Genomic DNA, 13,369 nt, shown 5'->3' on the forward strand with positions numbered 1-13,369 from the left:
AGAGCAAAATGGAAGGTGAATGGGGATTGAAGTATTGGAGAAGTAATGCATGTATTACAGGGGTTACAAATGGGTGTTGATATCAGCCAATTTTTTTTGGACAAATATTTTAAAAAGCTTTCTGAAGGTGCTTATTTTGAGATTGTCACCAGCAGCAGCTCTCTCCTGTAACCAGAGAGGAAAACGGGAAGTTGAAGACATTCAAAGATGGACCACTGGCTCCAATCCACAGTTTTAGCAGTAACTAGCTGCTTTCCCATTTACTGGCGCTGAAGTCAGCGCTGCAATATTGCTGGCTTGCATGCCTTTCTGGCCCTAAGGTATCATAGGTTCTGTCACACTGATGCTTGGCTCAGAGATGGGGGAAAATGGAAATCATTAACACAGCCAGTGAGAAGCTCTGATCTTCATGACACCTGCAGCATGCTCCTTGCGAAGAGGGTGATTCTCCATTTGAAACAGGCTAGAGATACAGGACGTAATGAACAATGGAAGTCAGTGGGAGTTACCTTGCGTTCATATTTGTGAACTTTGGAATGGGGCTAGTTTCTAAAAGGGTAATAACCAGCCTGGAGCAGAAGCTGAGGGTGGGGTGTCGGGGGTGAAGAGGAGGGAGGCTCTCTGAGTTCAGGCTGAGGGATGCTGGGAAAAGGCAATGAATCCCTTTGAGGAAAAAAAATAGAGGGCAAAAGCAGACTCCAGGGCCTGAAGATGCCCCCAAATGGCAAATTAAGTGAACTGGTATACGGTGAAAAAAGTTATAGAGCTGGGTCCAATGCCACAGGCCACATAGAAGATTGAGAGAGGCTCTAGGCAGAAGCAGGGAGCTGGTCAGCTGAGATTGTGATGGAGGTAGCTATGCATAAGTAATTTCTACCAGAAGTTGAAGTGTAGGAATATCTGGGGTCAAAGCAAAAAAAGACTTTCCCTGCTGGGAATGGAAGTTAAAAGTAATGATTCCACTCTGAATCGCTGGGGGTGGAGGCAGGTGTGTGTGTGTGGTGTGTGTGTGGTGTGTGTGTGGGCACTAAGCAGGGGTGAAAGCTGATTATGGCGGGGCGGTGTCAGGAAACATCACAAAGGAACCCCTGAGTGCTTTAGGCCTAGGCGGAGCTGCGTAGCATGGACTGCACTTGTGCCAATTCGAGTGTTGATAGTGTTTGTAATTTGTGCCTGAGAAGACATGATTCAAGGATGGCATGAAAGTTGTGTGTAAGGTGTGAAAGGCTGTCACATGAAAAATAGATTAGATTTTCTTTGTGGGCTTCCTGGAGCACTCGGCGCTGGTGTTCCACAGAAGCACATGACGAAAGAGGGGGTTGGCATTATTTTTCTTCCTGTATTAGGCTTGGATTCAGAGTCAGAGAGAGGGCATTGGACCCTGTCGTACTGCAGACTGGTCAGGGGCAGGCCTGTTGGATCCTCACTAACAGCAGCTGGTGGGTAAAGGAAGGCATCAGAGGACCTAGTTGGGCAGGGGGCTGGGGAAGTGGACCTGCTTGAATGACTAGCTGCTGCTGGCCTAGTTCCTCCTACGGCCTGCCTCTGAGACTTGTTAAGGGTTCGCTAAGGGTTCAGGCTCCATTCAGGCAGGCGTCACTGTGCACAGAGATCTACCTTAGCAGGAGGGTGCCACAGCAGGAAAGGATGTGGCAGGAAATGCCCAAAGCCAGATAGATGTTGACCTTCTGGTGGGTCAGTCAGTTCACATTAGGATACCTGCCAACATTTGGAAGTACAGAGAATAGGATCCCACACTTAAGGGGAGGCTAGGCAGGGTATCATGGAGAATTGGAATGCTGGGCCAGTAAACTGAGGCCAACAACTAGTTAAACCCCATAAACTGGGGAGGACTACCTCTTGGAGACTGAGATGGTTAATACTGAGTGTCAACTTGATTGGATTGAAGGTTACAAAGTATTGATCCTGGGCGTGTCTGTGAGGGTGTTGCCAAAGGAGATTAACATTTGAGTCAGTGTACTGGGAAAGGCAGACCCACCCTTAATCTGGGTAGGCACAATCTAATCAGCTGCCAGCATGGCAGAAAAATGTGAAAAGAGACTGGCCTAGCCTCCCAGCCTACATCTTTTTCCCGTGCTGGCTGCTCCCTGTCCTCCTACATCGGACTTGAAGTTCTTCAGTTTTGGACCTCAGGCTGGCTCTCTTTGCTCCTCAGCCTGTAGATGGCCTATTGTGGGACATTTTGATCATGCGGGTTAATACTTAATAAACACCCCTTTATATCTATCTATCTATCTATCTATCTATCTATCTATCTATCTATCTATCCCATTCGTTCTGTCCCTCTAGAGAACCCTGACTAATACAGAGACGTTGCCTAGAGATATTGCCATAGGCTGGGTCACTGATCCCGGTTGTGTCCTAAAAATTCTTTTCAATGCAGTTCTCTAGGGAACCATGGATCATCATCACAGTTGGCACTCAAGATGTCATTGAGAATCCAGAGATTTTAAGCTACTTCCTGCCTTTTCTAAGACCCAGCTCACATGTCCCCTCTTCTGTAAAGCCTTTCTAAACCCTCATACATGGTTACTCTCACTTCATTTGGTCCTTTAATCATTTGGCTCTTACCACTCTGCGGTATCAACCTTTGTTTATGACCTTGTCGCTTCTCGAGATTGAGCTCACGGTGGGCAATGAGAGAGTGCTTACCATATTTGTCTACCCAAACCTTTAAAAAGGAAGATATTATTTCTATTTTTGTCAAATAATTTGCCCCAGATCTCATCGTAGTAAGTGGTAGAAATGGATTTGAATTCAAGTCAGTCTGATTTCAAACTCTGCTCTTTTCCTTAAATCTTGCACTCAATGTTGTACCCTTCAGCACATTGGCATGAGCTCAGGTAGCAGGAGAACAAAGCTGCATTTTTGAGCATAGACAGACATAGAAGGAATTTCGTGGCTGCTCTAGAAGTAAAGTTCTCCTGCTATACCCTCAGAAATTTCCATCTTCTAGGCTGCATACAGTGGCTCATGCCTGTAATCCCAGCAATTTGGGAGACCAAGGCAGGAAGACTGCTTGAGCTCAGGACATCAAGACCAACCTGGGCAACACGGCGAAACCCTGTCTCCATGAAAAATACAAAAATTAGCTAGGTGTGGGGGCATGCGCCAGCAACTCGGGAGGCTGAGGTGGGAGGATCTCTTGAGCCCAGGAGGTTGGGGCTGCAGTGAGCCATGACTGTGCTACTGCACTCCAGTCTGGGTGACAGAGTGAGACCCTGTCTCAGAAAAATAAAAAAATTCCATCTTCTGTGGTGCATTATATACACTGGGATCAAACTGGTCTTGATGAATCTGACTTTTGACAACCATCCTAACACTATTGGCTTTGTTCAGTTGCAGCTGAACTATTTCTGTCTAACTTGGCTGCCTAACCTACAAACTGTTTCAAATCAGATGTCTTTTTTGTCTAGTGAAACTGAGAGAATTATTTTATAATCACGCTCTCTGGAAAAAAAAATAGTGAATGGAAATTTTTAATAAAAAAGAATGTGGTAGAAACAGAATTTTAAGTTACTAATTGGAAAACATGTGGCAAAATCTTTATCCACTGGCCTACAGTATTCCGCGGCCATCTGTGGAAATTTATAGGTATTAAATTAGATACGGGCTGGTTTTTGTGTTTGTAGAACGTAACAGAAACCTAATTGAAAACCACATAGCAACATCATAAAACCAAATGCGATCTCTATTCCTTTCAGCGTCAAAATGCATACACATGTGAAGACAATTACTTTGGTCCTTAAACAAAAAGACCTCCATTAATATTTTTATTAAATACTGCACATTTCTAAGAGGGAGATAGTTAAGAAAGTAAATGTAAGCATCTGTCTCAGAGTCTAAATTATATTCAAGAGTGATTGTAATAAGGACAAATGTTTAGCATACAAGGTTAGTCCTACTTTGCTTATATTCTGCTGTTTGAATGTTTTCCTGTGCATAGATTTACAAGTCTATGTTTTTGTTTGTTTGTTTGTTTGTTTGTTTGTTTTTGAGACAAAGTCTTGCTCTGTCGCCCAGGCTGGAGTGCAACCTCCACTTCCCGGGTTCAAGTGATTCTCTTGCCTCAGCCTCCCAAGTAGCTGGGATTAGAGGAGTTGCCACCACACCAGGATAATTTTTGTATGCCAGGATAATTTTTGTATTTTTGGTAGAGATGGGTTTTCAGCATGTTGGCAAGGTTGCTCTCAAACTGATCACTGACCTCACGTGATCTGCCTGCCTCAGCCTCCCAAAGTGCTGGGATTACGGATGTGAGCCACCATGCCCGACTTATGTATAGTTATTTAAAAATTACTGGTCACTGGCCTTCCTGCAGAATCTAGAAAATGAGAGCAGAAGAGTTGCTTCATTTGACAAAAGAGCGTATAATATTTCCTGGGCTGAGGGAAGGAGGCTGGGCAAGGTGACCCTCTGGGATCCTGTTGGATGAGGTACCAGATCTGTGAATTGGAACTCTGTCCCTGAGAACACTTCTGTGAAGCCCTGCAAAGACAGTTGTCAAGGGCAAGGGAACTAGTAATCCCTCCCTGGAGAACTAGGAGTCCTGGGTTCTGCTCTTGGCTCTGCCCCAGCAGGTCTGCCATTGCCTGGTGCTGTTTCTGGATTAGGCGCTGTTTAATAATCACCTTTGTCTCTTCCCGGATTGCTCCAGCCCAAGCTGAACTCCCCACTCTGGACTCATTCGCATGCTGTCTTGTAATGATGCAAATCGTGATTGTTTAACTCTGACAATTAAGTTTTTGTGCATTAATGGTACTATCTCCCTAAATATCTAATGAATTCCCCAAGGGACTTTTTTACTTTAGAGAGGCAGTGTAGAGTAGTGGTGAAAGCATGGCCTTTCAGCAAAAGGATTAGGGCCTAACCTTGTCAATGCACTATGCCTCAGTTTCCTCATCTGTAAAATGAGGTTGCAGGTTAAATGAGTTACTATATATGAAGTGCTTAGAATGGGCCTGACACAGGGTAAATACTATATAATATTGATATATGTGGTAAGTATATTACTATAGTATATTTTTATTATTTCTTTTTGACCCCTCATAGTATTTGGTTCAGTGCTTGGCATAGGGTTGTTCTACGCTTTTCCTACTTGCCTGCATTTCTTTTACCTTTTCTTTATTTTCCCGTCAGTAAATATTTGTTAGGCAAATAAGAGCCTTTGTAATGAGATGGATCCTGGTGAAAATGGAGGCTAGGTGGTTGAATTCACTACATCTGTTGGTTGTTCTCCCTTCGCTCCTCTAAATTGATTCTCTATCCCTGCTCAGTTCTATGCCTCGGGGAGCTGACCTAAATGGGCCACATCCCCTGCCGGCCCTGCCCTGTGGAAATCCACCCCCAGAAGACACAGCAGGAGATGAGAGAGTGGGCAGAAGAGTGGTTGGGATGTTTCTTCCATTCATCTCTGCTTTGACACAGCATCCAGGGCTGTAGTTGTGTCCTTTCTTGATTACATCTCGAGTGGTCCGGCAGCCCCTCCTATCTTCCTGCCCTCACTGGGCTTTGGTGGTTATTTTCCCGTTTCGTCTTAGACCTTGTAGAAGTAGGAGTTTCTGCTGGTGCAGGTTGCTGGGGTGGGGGTGGAGGGGGGTCTCAGCATCCACTGTTTTGCCTTAATCCTGTCCACTCCTCTATAAGCAGTTTTTTTAATTCATATTTCATCAGTCAAATTATCTGAGACGAATTCCATTTTGTGCCGAAATCTTAACCAAGACATTACATATTCCTGGAAATGTCCTTTTATGCCTCTGGGTCTCCATTTCCTCCTCTAGAGCAGAAGGGGATTGGTCAGAATCACTGTCTCCAAGGTTTTTTCTAGGTCTGAGAGGCTACTGGGCTATCATTAGAATTTAGAGTGACTTTATGATAAACTGCATAAAGTTTATCATATGATAACTGAAAAGTTACGAACAAGGTGAATTCCAATCAAGAACAAGTGTAGAGAAGTGGGCTTTGTGAAGAAAAGCAAATTAGAGAAATACCAGGTAATAAACACCTGACTGTGTGCAAGTACATCAGCAAAAGACCCAGGCATGAGTAAGCAGTGTGTGATGTTGCTTGGAGGGGGTACATCTGGGTATACTAAGCAAGGTGTGATCTGTGGGAAGTACAAGGCAATCCCCTGGAAATGCTTGTCACTGTGCACACCAGGCCTGGATGCTGCGATTTGATTCAGCTCAGTAACTTAAAAGGCATGAATTTAAGAAAAAAGAAACCTAAAGTTAGATTGGAATTGGAAAATTGCTTTTAGAAAGGTCAATTTCTTCTTTCCTTCCTCCTCTCTCCTTTCGTTAAGAGCCTGAAAACAGAATTAAGCAGTCCTCATTCATATGAGGGAACATCTCAAGTCCCTGTGTCTTGGAAATGAACTATGTTGAGCAAGTTGCATTTTAGTTAATCATACATGTAATCGTGGACATAAATTACAATGATCAGTAATTTGTGTATTGTTAATGGGTTTGTCACTGGCAGTATTGAGGGTTCTTGAAAATATTTTCTTTTCAGTTTGCCCATTTTTTCCACTGTGATGGCTTAGACACTGGGGAATGACTGGCATAGAACAGGTTTTCATTGAATATCTCTAGTGGAAAGAGTACCTGATTGGTTAGAAGATGGCCATTTGAATAGCTGTTCCATTTTTTGATGTTAAACTCTTTCAATTGCTTCTAGGTAATAAAGGCCTGAGTATAGCGCTTATTTCTAAGGCATGCCTTTTAAAGTGGCTATATTGGTTTCACAAGAAGAAATTGTAAAAGTAACAAGGTCTGGAGAAGAAAGATATAAGATGTCCGGCTAGCAAATAAAATTGGCTAGCTCTGTGTCCCAGCCCCATCACCAATTGCCAGTTTCATGCAAGTCATTTAATCCCCTGGGTTTGAATTTTCTCACTATCCTCCATTTGAGGAACACATTTCTGTTTTAAAAGCATGTTCACGTGTAGTGCTGAAATGTAGTAGTCAAAGGAAATGGTGGTTTCTTTGGCCATCATAACTGTCCTAGAACTATGTAGTGCCAGGCTGATCAGGATTTATAGATAAGAGGATCAAGGCTTAGGGATGTTAATTAACTTTGTTAAGAAATAGAGTTGTATTAGGATGTTTTTACTCACTCAATCTATTTTCAGCTTCATTTTATTGTGATAGTATCTCTGTGATATATTTAGTAAGGAACATAAATGTTAATAGAATTATTGACCTGTAAGTTTTGAAATGAGCAAGTAAAATTATTCGACACAGCCTGTGTTCGTAGGTCTTTCTTGCTAGAACGTTAATTTTTATTGCTGAATGAAAGGCAAGTCATTTGATTTTGTAATAGATGCCCTTCCTTCCCCACTCCACACAAACCGCAGAGCTTTGCTCTCTGGAAAGAACTCAATATATAAGCTCCACAACAAGTAAGACTTGAGATGGCACACTTGGAACAGTCAGAATGAGTTTGGTGAGGTATGCTAATCAAGAGAGGAAAGGAGCACAATTCATTTCTGAATTGGTTATCAAATTCTTCTTGTAAGTGACACGATTGAAACTGTCAATTGGCTTTGCAACCTGCTGAGTCCATATTTCTACATCTGTGAAAGCTCAGCAAATGAGACCTTCTCAGCAAAGGAAGAGAGTTTCACCAGCAAGAAATTTCATGAGGTGTCGCACCCTGTGGCCAACCATTTCTCAAGAGACCTGTTTCTGTTTCACCTATCAAATTACCTTATGATTGACAGGCAGCTTCACTCATTACTCAGATTTCCTATCTCCTTGGCAAATCTGGTCACCACAGTACTCTTTAAAAAACACACTCATGTTATTAGTATGAAAACATTCAACACTAGAGCTTGTTGGGACTCAAAGAGTCCCCTTTCCCAAGAGCAGCCATTCAGTTTTCCCATGTCGAACCCTTATCAGGTAGGCCCAAGAACCCTTCTCTTCATCCCTGTTGAAATATTTTACAAAAGATTCTTCTCAATTGCATTCTAGGCTGCCATTCAAAATCATAGGCTACCCGCACTACAAAATGATGCCTTAAATCAGATGCTGTACTGAAAATTATAACCAAGAAGCTGCATATAAGTGACAGGGTTTATTTAGCCATTTTTAGCATTGTAAGATGGACAGAGGCATTTCTCTGTCTTCCATAAGGGAAGAGGCATCTCATGGAGGCCTATCAGTGTTTGAGCAATGTAGAGTTGAAGCTCATCCACTTACGTTCAACCTTGAGATAGTCTTCTACTCTTTGAAGTCTTCTTCTATAAAATCTCTATAGATGTCTTCTTCTATAAAGATGTTTTGAAGAGTATGATGTGTTTAATATATGTGTAGGGGGCAAAGGTCGTTGGGAAAAAAATGATATGTGTTTAATTTTTTTCTTTTGGGTGTTTTCTTTCCTTCCAGACATTATGTCTGTTTCAAACACACACTCCTAGTAACAGAATAGCTACAGCTACATGAATAAACACATTGTCCAGCTGAAAGAACACTATTCAGACTGCTGAAAACAGAGCCAAGTTAAACAATAGGTGCATAGAAAGGGTAGAATGGCATTTTGCCACTTAATGAATTATAAGAAACAGATGTAAGTTGTTTAAAAGGACACATAGCCTGAATGTGGTCCATTTATCACGAATTTGCAGAAGGACTTAGATTCATGATTTAGGGAATAGTCACTAACTGATTGTGTATATACATGTATTTGATGATCCTGTCATACGATTTCATGGCTTTTCTCATGCAAAGACCCACTTATTATTGGAGATACTTAATGCTTTTGCTGGACTGGGGTTGAGAAAATTGAAAATTTCATTATCATCCACTTCTTACCACCATACATAGTACACATAACATTATTCTCCTTGCCTGGGATTTCCTAACTATTTTCTTAGAACATGGTGGAGTGGGGGCTGCTTGTACATTAGAGACGATTATTAATAATTATAAACTCCCTGAGGTCAAGTCTCTGCCTTATGTTCTGCTGTATCTCCTACAGTATGTAGCAAAGTGCCAACAGAGCAAGCACTTCAATATGCTTAATAATAACATGTTGCACAACCATATTCTTAGTAACATCTTCCCCTGAAGAAGCTTGCACAGAATCTGATCATCTACCTCCACATAGCCATCAAGTAATGGCAGGTTTGGGACTGGGAAGCACAGAGAAAAAGCAAAGGCATGAGATGTTGTGATGAGTAAGAGAAGAACCAAGACAGGGGCTAGTGAAGTGAGGAATGTTGAAAGGAATAAGCAAGGGGAGATCACTTGGTAATTTGTGGCTGTTCAAGAAGAGGTCAGAATAAAGCAAATGATTATAGCCCTGAAGGACTGTATTTAGTGCAAGGTCCGAGCAAGAAGGTGAACTTTTCTGAAACTTTAAGTGGGGTGGGTGGCTCACAAAGTTTGCCCTGTCCAAGGAATTCAGGGGAAAATGATGGTGGGCTCACCAGACTAAAAGAAGACATGGACAAAATACATGTAATTAGCCTACTGGCTCTAGAATAGTCATGATATATCCATTAAAAATGACATTTCTGGCTGAGCATGGTGGCTCATGCCTATAATCTCAGCACTTTGGGAGGTCAAGATGGGAGGATAGCTGGAGGCCAGAAGTTTGAGAACAGCCTATGCAACATAGTGAAACACCATCGCTATGGGAAAAAAAAAATTAGCTGGGAATCGTGGCACATGCCTGTAGTCCCAGCTACTTGGGAAGCTGAGGTGGGAGAATGGCATAACCCCAGGAAGTCGAGACTTCAGTGAGCCATGTTTGAGCCACTGCACATTAGCCTGGTGACACAGAAAGACCCTATCTCAAAAAAAGGGGCATTTCTATAATTTGGCAAGGGATATGTGTGTGTGTGCATAAGAAAAGACCTTCAGAGTCTCCAGGAATAATAATTACAAACATTTAGTGCTTGATATGCACTCAAACTGTCTTAAACCCTTAAAATAGAATTTTAATCTGTCTTCATAAGAATATTATGAGGTGGAAACGATTATTACCTTCACTTGTAAGATGAAAAAATTAAGGCACAGAATGATTAAATAATTTGCCTATTATTGTCTTAGCCTGTTTTATGCTGGTGTAGCAGAATATTTGAGACTGAGTAATTTATAATGAACAGAAATCTATTGGCTCACAATTCGGAAGACTAAGAAGTCCAAGATGGAAGGACCGGTATCTGGTGAGGACCTTCTTACTATGTCCTGTCATGGTGGAAGGACAAAGATAGGGCAAGAGAGCAAGAAAGGCCCAAACCCACTTTTATACCAAACCCACTCTTGTGATAACAAACCCACTCCTGTTCTAATGACAGAGCCCTCATGACCTAATCATGTCTTAAAGGTCCTACCTCTCAATACTGCTGCATGTTAAGTTTCCAACACATGAACACATGCAAACCACAGGAACCGCCAACTGGCTAAGAAGAAGAAGAGCTAGGTAGGCTGGTTCCATGGTAGAAGTGATTCTAGGGATAGTCAGATAAACATATTGGGCAAGAGAAAAAGGTATGGAAGGATTTTTTCTTTTTTCTTTTTTTTTTTCAAATCAAGTTCAGAACTGGGGATAGGTCTCACAGAGACAGCTAAGACTTGTGTGACTCTCTAACCATTCTGGGAAAGGGGAATATTTCAGAGACAGGACAATTTAATTTCAAGTGACTTAACTAAGCTTGTGGAAGAGTATCTAGGCTGGGTAGCCTGAGAGCATTTCTATCCTCGCCCCATAATATATCTGCATGTTTCTAACTTGTTAGAAAACCTTGGGTTCACAACTCCTCCTTTTCTAGTTGCTGTCTTTGAAAAATAGAAACATGAGATTCTTATTAGTCATTTAATGTCTTCAGAGCCCTTGAAATTCTACTAGGAGTGCATAGTAAAAATTGATCTCACTCCTTTACTGTTTTTGCTTTGTGTTTAATGTATATAATAACCAGTAAAGTTATCTATTCAGTTTACTAAATATAGGTAGAATTTGAAACATCAGAAAGGAAGGAATTCCCATAAGACATGAGGATTGACACTGAAGTAAGCTCCAATATCATAATTCTTCCATTTGTAATTGAGTAGTGAAATCATATCTCTTTCCTGTGTTCTTGCTTTATATCCCAAATCTTAAGCCCCATTAAAAATATTTTTTAAGAGAAACAGACAAAACAGGATTTGTAGGTGGGTAGTGACTTAGTACTTTTAAGCAGTGACTACTAACAACCTGAAATGTGAAATTATCTCACTTTCACACAAGAAGAGATGTAGAAGCTTTTATTGGAAGTGTGTCTTAGCAGGGAGGAGAGAGACCTCACAGCAACAGACAGGATCCAATATGGCTGCTTCTCTGATGGAGTCCAATGCCTTCTCTAGGTTTATCCTGAACTTCCAGTAGGGAGGTGGTTATTATTCAGCTATTTCTCAATGTAATACCTCCCCTTCTGAATTATCAAAAGGCAGAGGTTTAGGAATATTTTTAGCAACATGAACTATAATATGAAAAAATAATGGAAGACCTAGGGCTGTTGAAAGGCTCTTTTCAATTTCAGTTAACACCCAGGCATGCCTGATTACAGCACAGCTGCCAAGGCAAACTTCTCACTTCAAAACATAGCATCCCAGATTTCACAGTGGTCCTAGGGCTTCAAGACTGTTAACACCTTTACAGTCCTTGTAAAATCACATATAGCAGCTGTCTGCCTTCCAGGGTAAACTCTCTGGTGAAGAGGATTGAACTTTTTCAGGCTATATCTTTGGAGTGATCCAAGGAGATAGATCTGGAAGAAGTTATTATTAAGGGCCCACTCTTAGTTCACATTTTACTGATTTGAGTAGTTTCTATCTTTCTGTATTCAAACTAGCACATTAAAATAAAGGAAGGGAGTTGTTTTAGTGCTTCATCAAGTATTTTGGTCATTCAGCAACCAACCAGCCAGCAGTGTTCAGAAAGGCTGCTATATGCCATGCATTGCTCTAGGTGCTTCATGGATACTTAACTTGCAAGGAATACTTAGTGAACAACCACTGGATTCCCTCATATTTTGAAGTAAATTCCAACTGGAGTTGCTCATGCCAAGTAATGCCAATACAACACCCTATGGATGTAGAGCAGACATGAGTCTTAGGGAGGAATTATGCATTTAACAATTTTCTTCATTTTAGTAACTCAGCTTGAGGTTTGAATTTCTGACTGCAAGCCTCATTCTGCTAGGTTAGTGGAAAGAAACCTTAACCTCAGTCCTTTCTGGGGTTTCCCCATGTCTCCCCAGGATTGTGTCACACTCTGGATCTTGTGCAATGTCAAGACACTGGGGTAGGGTGCTGGTCAGGTCCTCTCATGCCTGTCTGCTTACATTGTTTCTCTCTTTGCCACTCTTCAGGAATGGTGACTCTCAGCTATTCCTGTGCTCCGCTTGGGGCCAGGAGATCTTGGGTGAGGCGTCTCTGGTTCTGTTGGTCTGTGTGCACCCTATAGCCAATTCACTTCTTTCTCTGAGGTCTTGCTCTCTTCTAGGTGATGACCCTAGGGATTGAGATATAGGTCCTCTCTGCTCCTTGACCTACCTCTCTCTCCCTCTGACCTCATGAGGAGTCTTTTTTAGGGCCTGAGGGAAATTATTCTCTGTTCAGGTTTCTTTGAGAGACTTCCTTATCCTGAAGACTTTTGTTAAACAAATGGCTGAAAGACTAATGAGGGTAGTTGAACCTTTTTCTCTGACACATTCTTCCCATGAGCCAATGAAGAATAGAGGCAAGTTATGAGAACATGGCAGGGATGGTGACAGGGAAGTGAAAAGAAACTATTTCAAATAACTATTTCAAAATATTAACCCTCAACAACCGTAATGGATATAAACGCATGTGTTCATCAAAATGGCAGCAAGGGGAGATGGTCAAGGGAATTAGAAGGAAAGGTGAATCCGACTCATATGGGACTGAGAGGGTCTCTGGTGTGTCAGGACACAGCTGTGCGTTCTCAGTGGTGCCTCCTGAAGATTGCATGGCATACAAGTGTGCAGCTCTTATAAATGACTGGTTGGGATTGAATGGCCCCAGGGTAGAGTGGGCAATGATCAAATGTCCTGTGGAGCAGTTGGAATGTAGACTATTTGTGAGGGCGGGGGAAGGGGTATTAGAAGAAAGAGATAAAGTTTCTCCACAAGAATTTCTTCTACTTTGTAAAAGTAGAACCACTGACTCTGGATATTGGTTTTAGGAAAGAGTGTCAGAGCATAGAGTCCCACCATCTCATTTTTTTTTTTTTTAATGAGACAGAGTTTCTTTCTTGTTACCCAGGCTGGAGTGCCATGGTGCAATCTCAGCTCACTGCGACCTCCACCTCCCGGGTTCAAGTGATTCTCCTGCCTCAG

This window comes from Gorilla gorilla, chromosome 11 (genome assembly GCF_029281585.2).
Source record: "Gorilla gorilla gorilla isolate KB3781 chromosome 11, NHGRI_mGorGor1-v2.1_pri, whole genome shotgun sequence".
NCBI classification, from domain to species: Eukaryota; Metazoa; Chordata; class Mammalia; order Primates; family Hominidae; genus Gorilla; species Gorilla gorilla.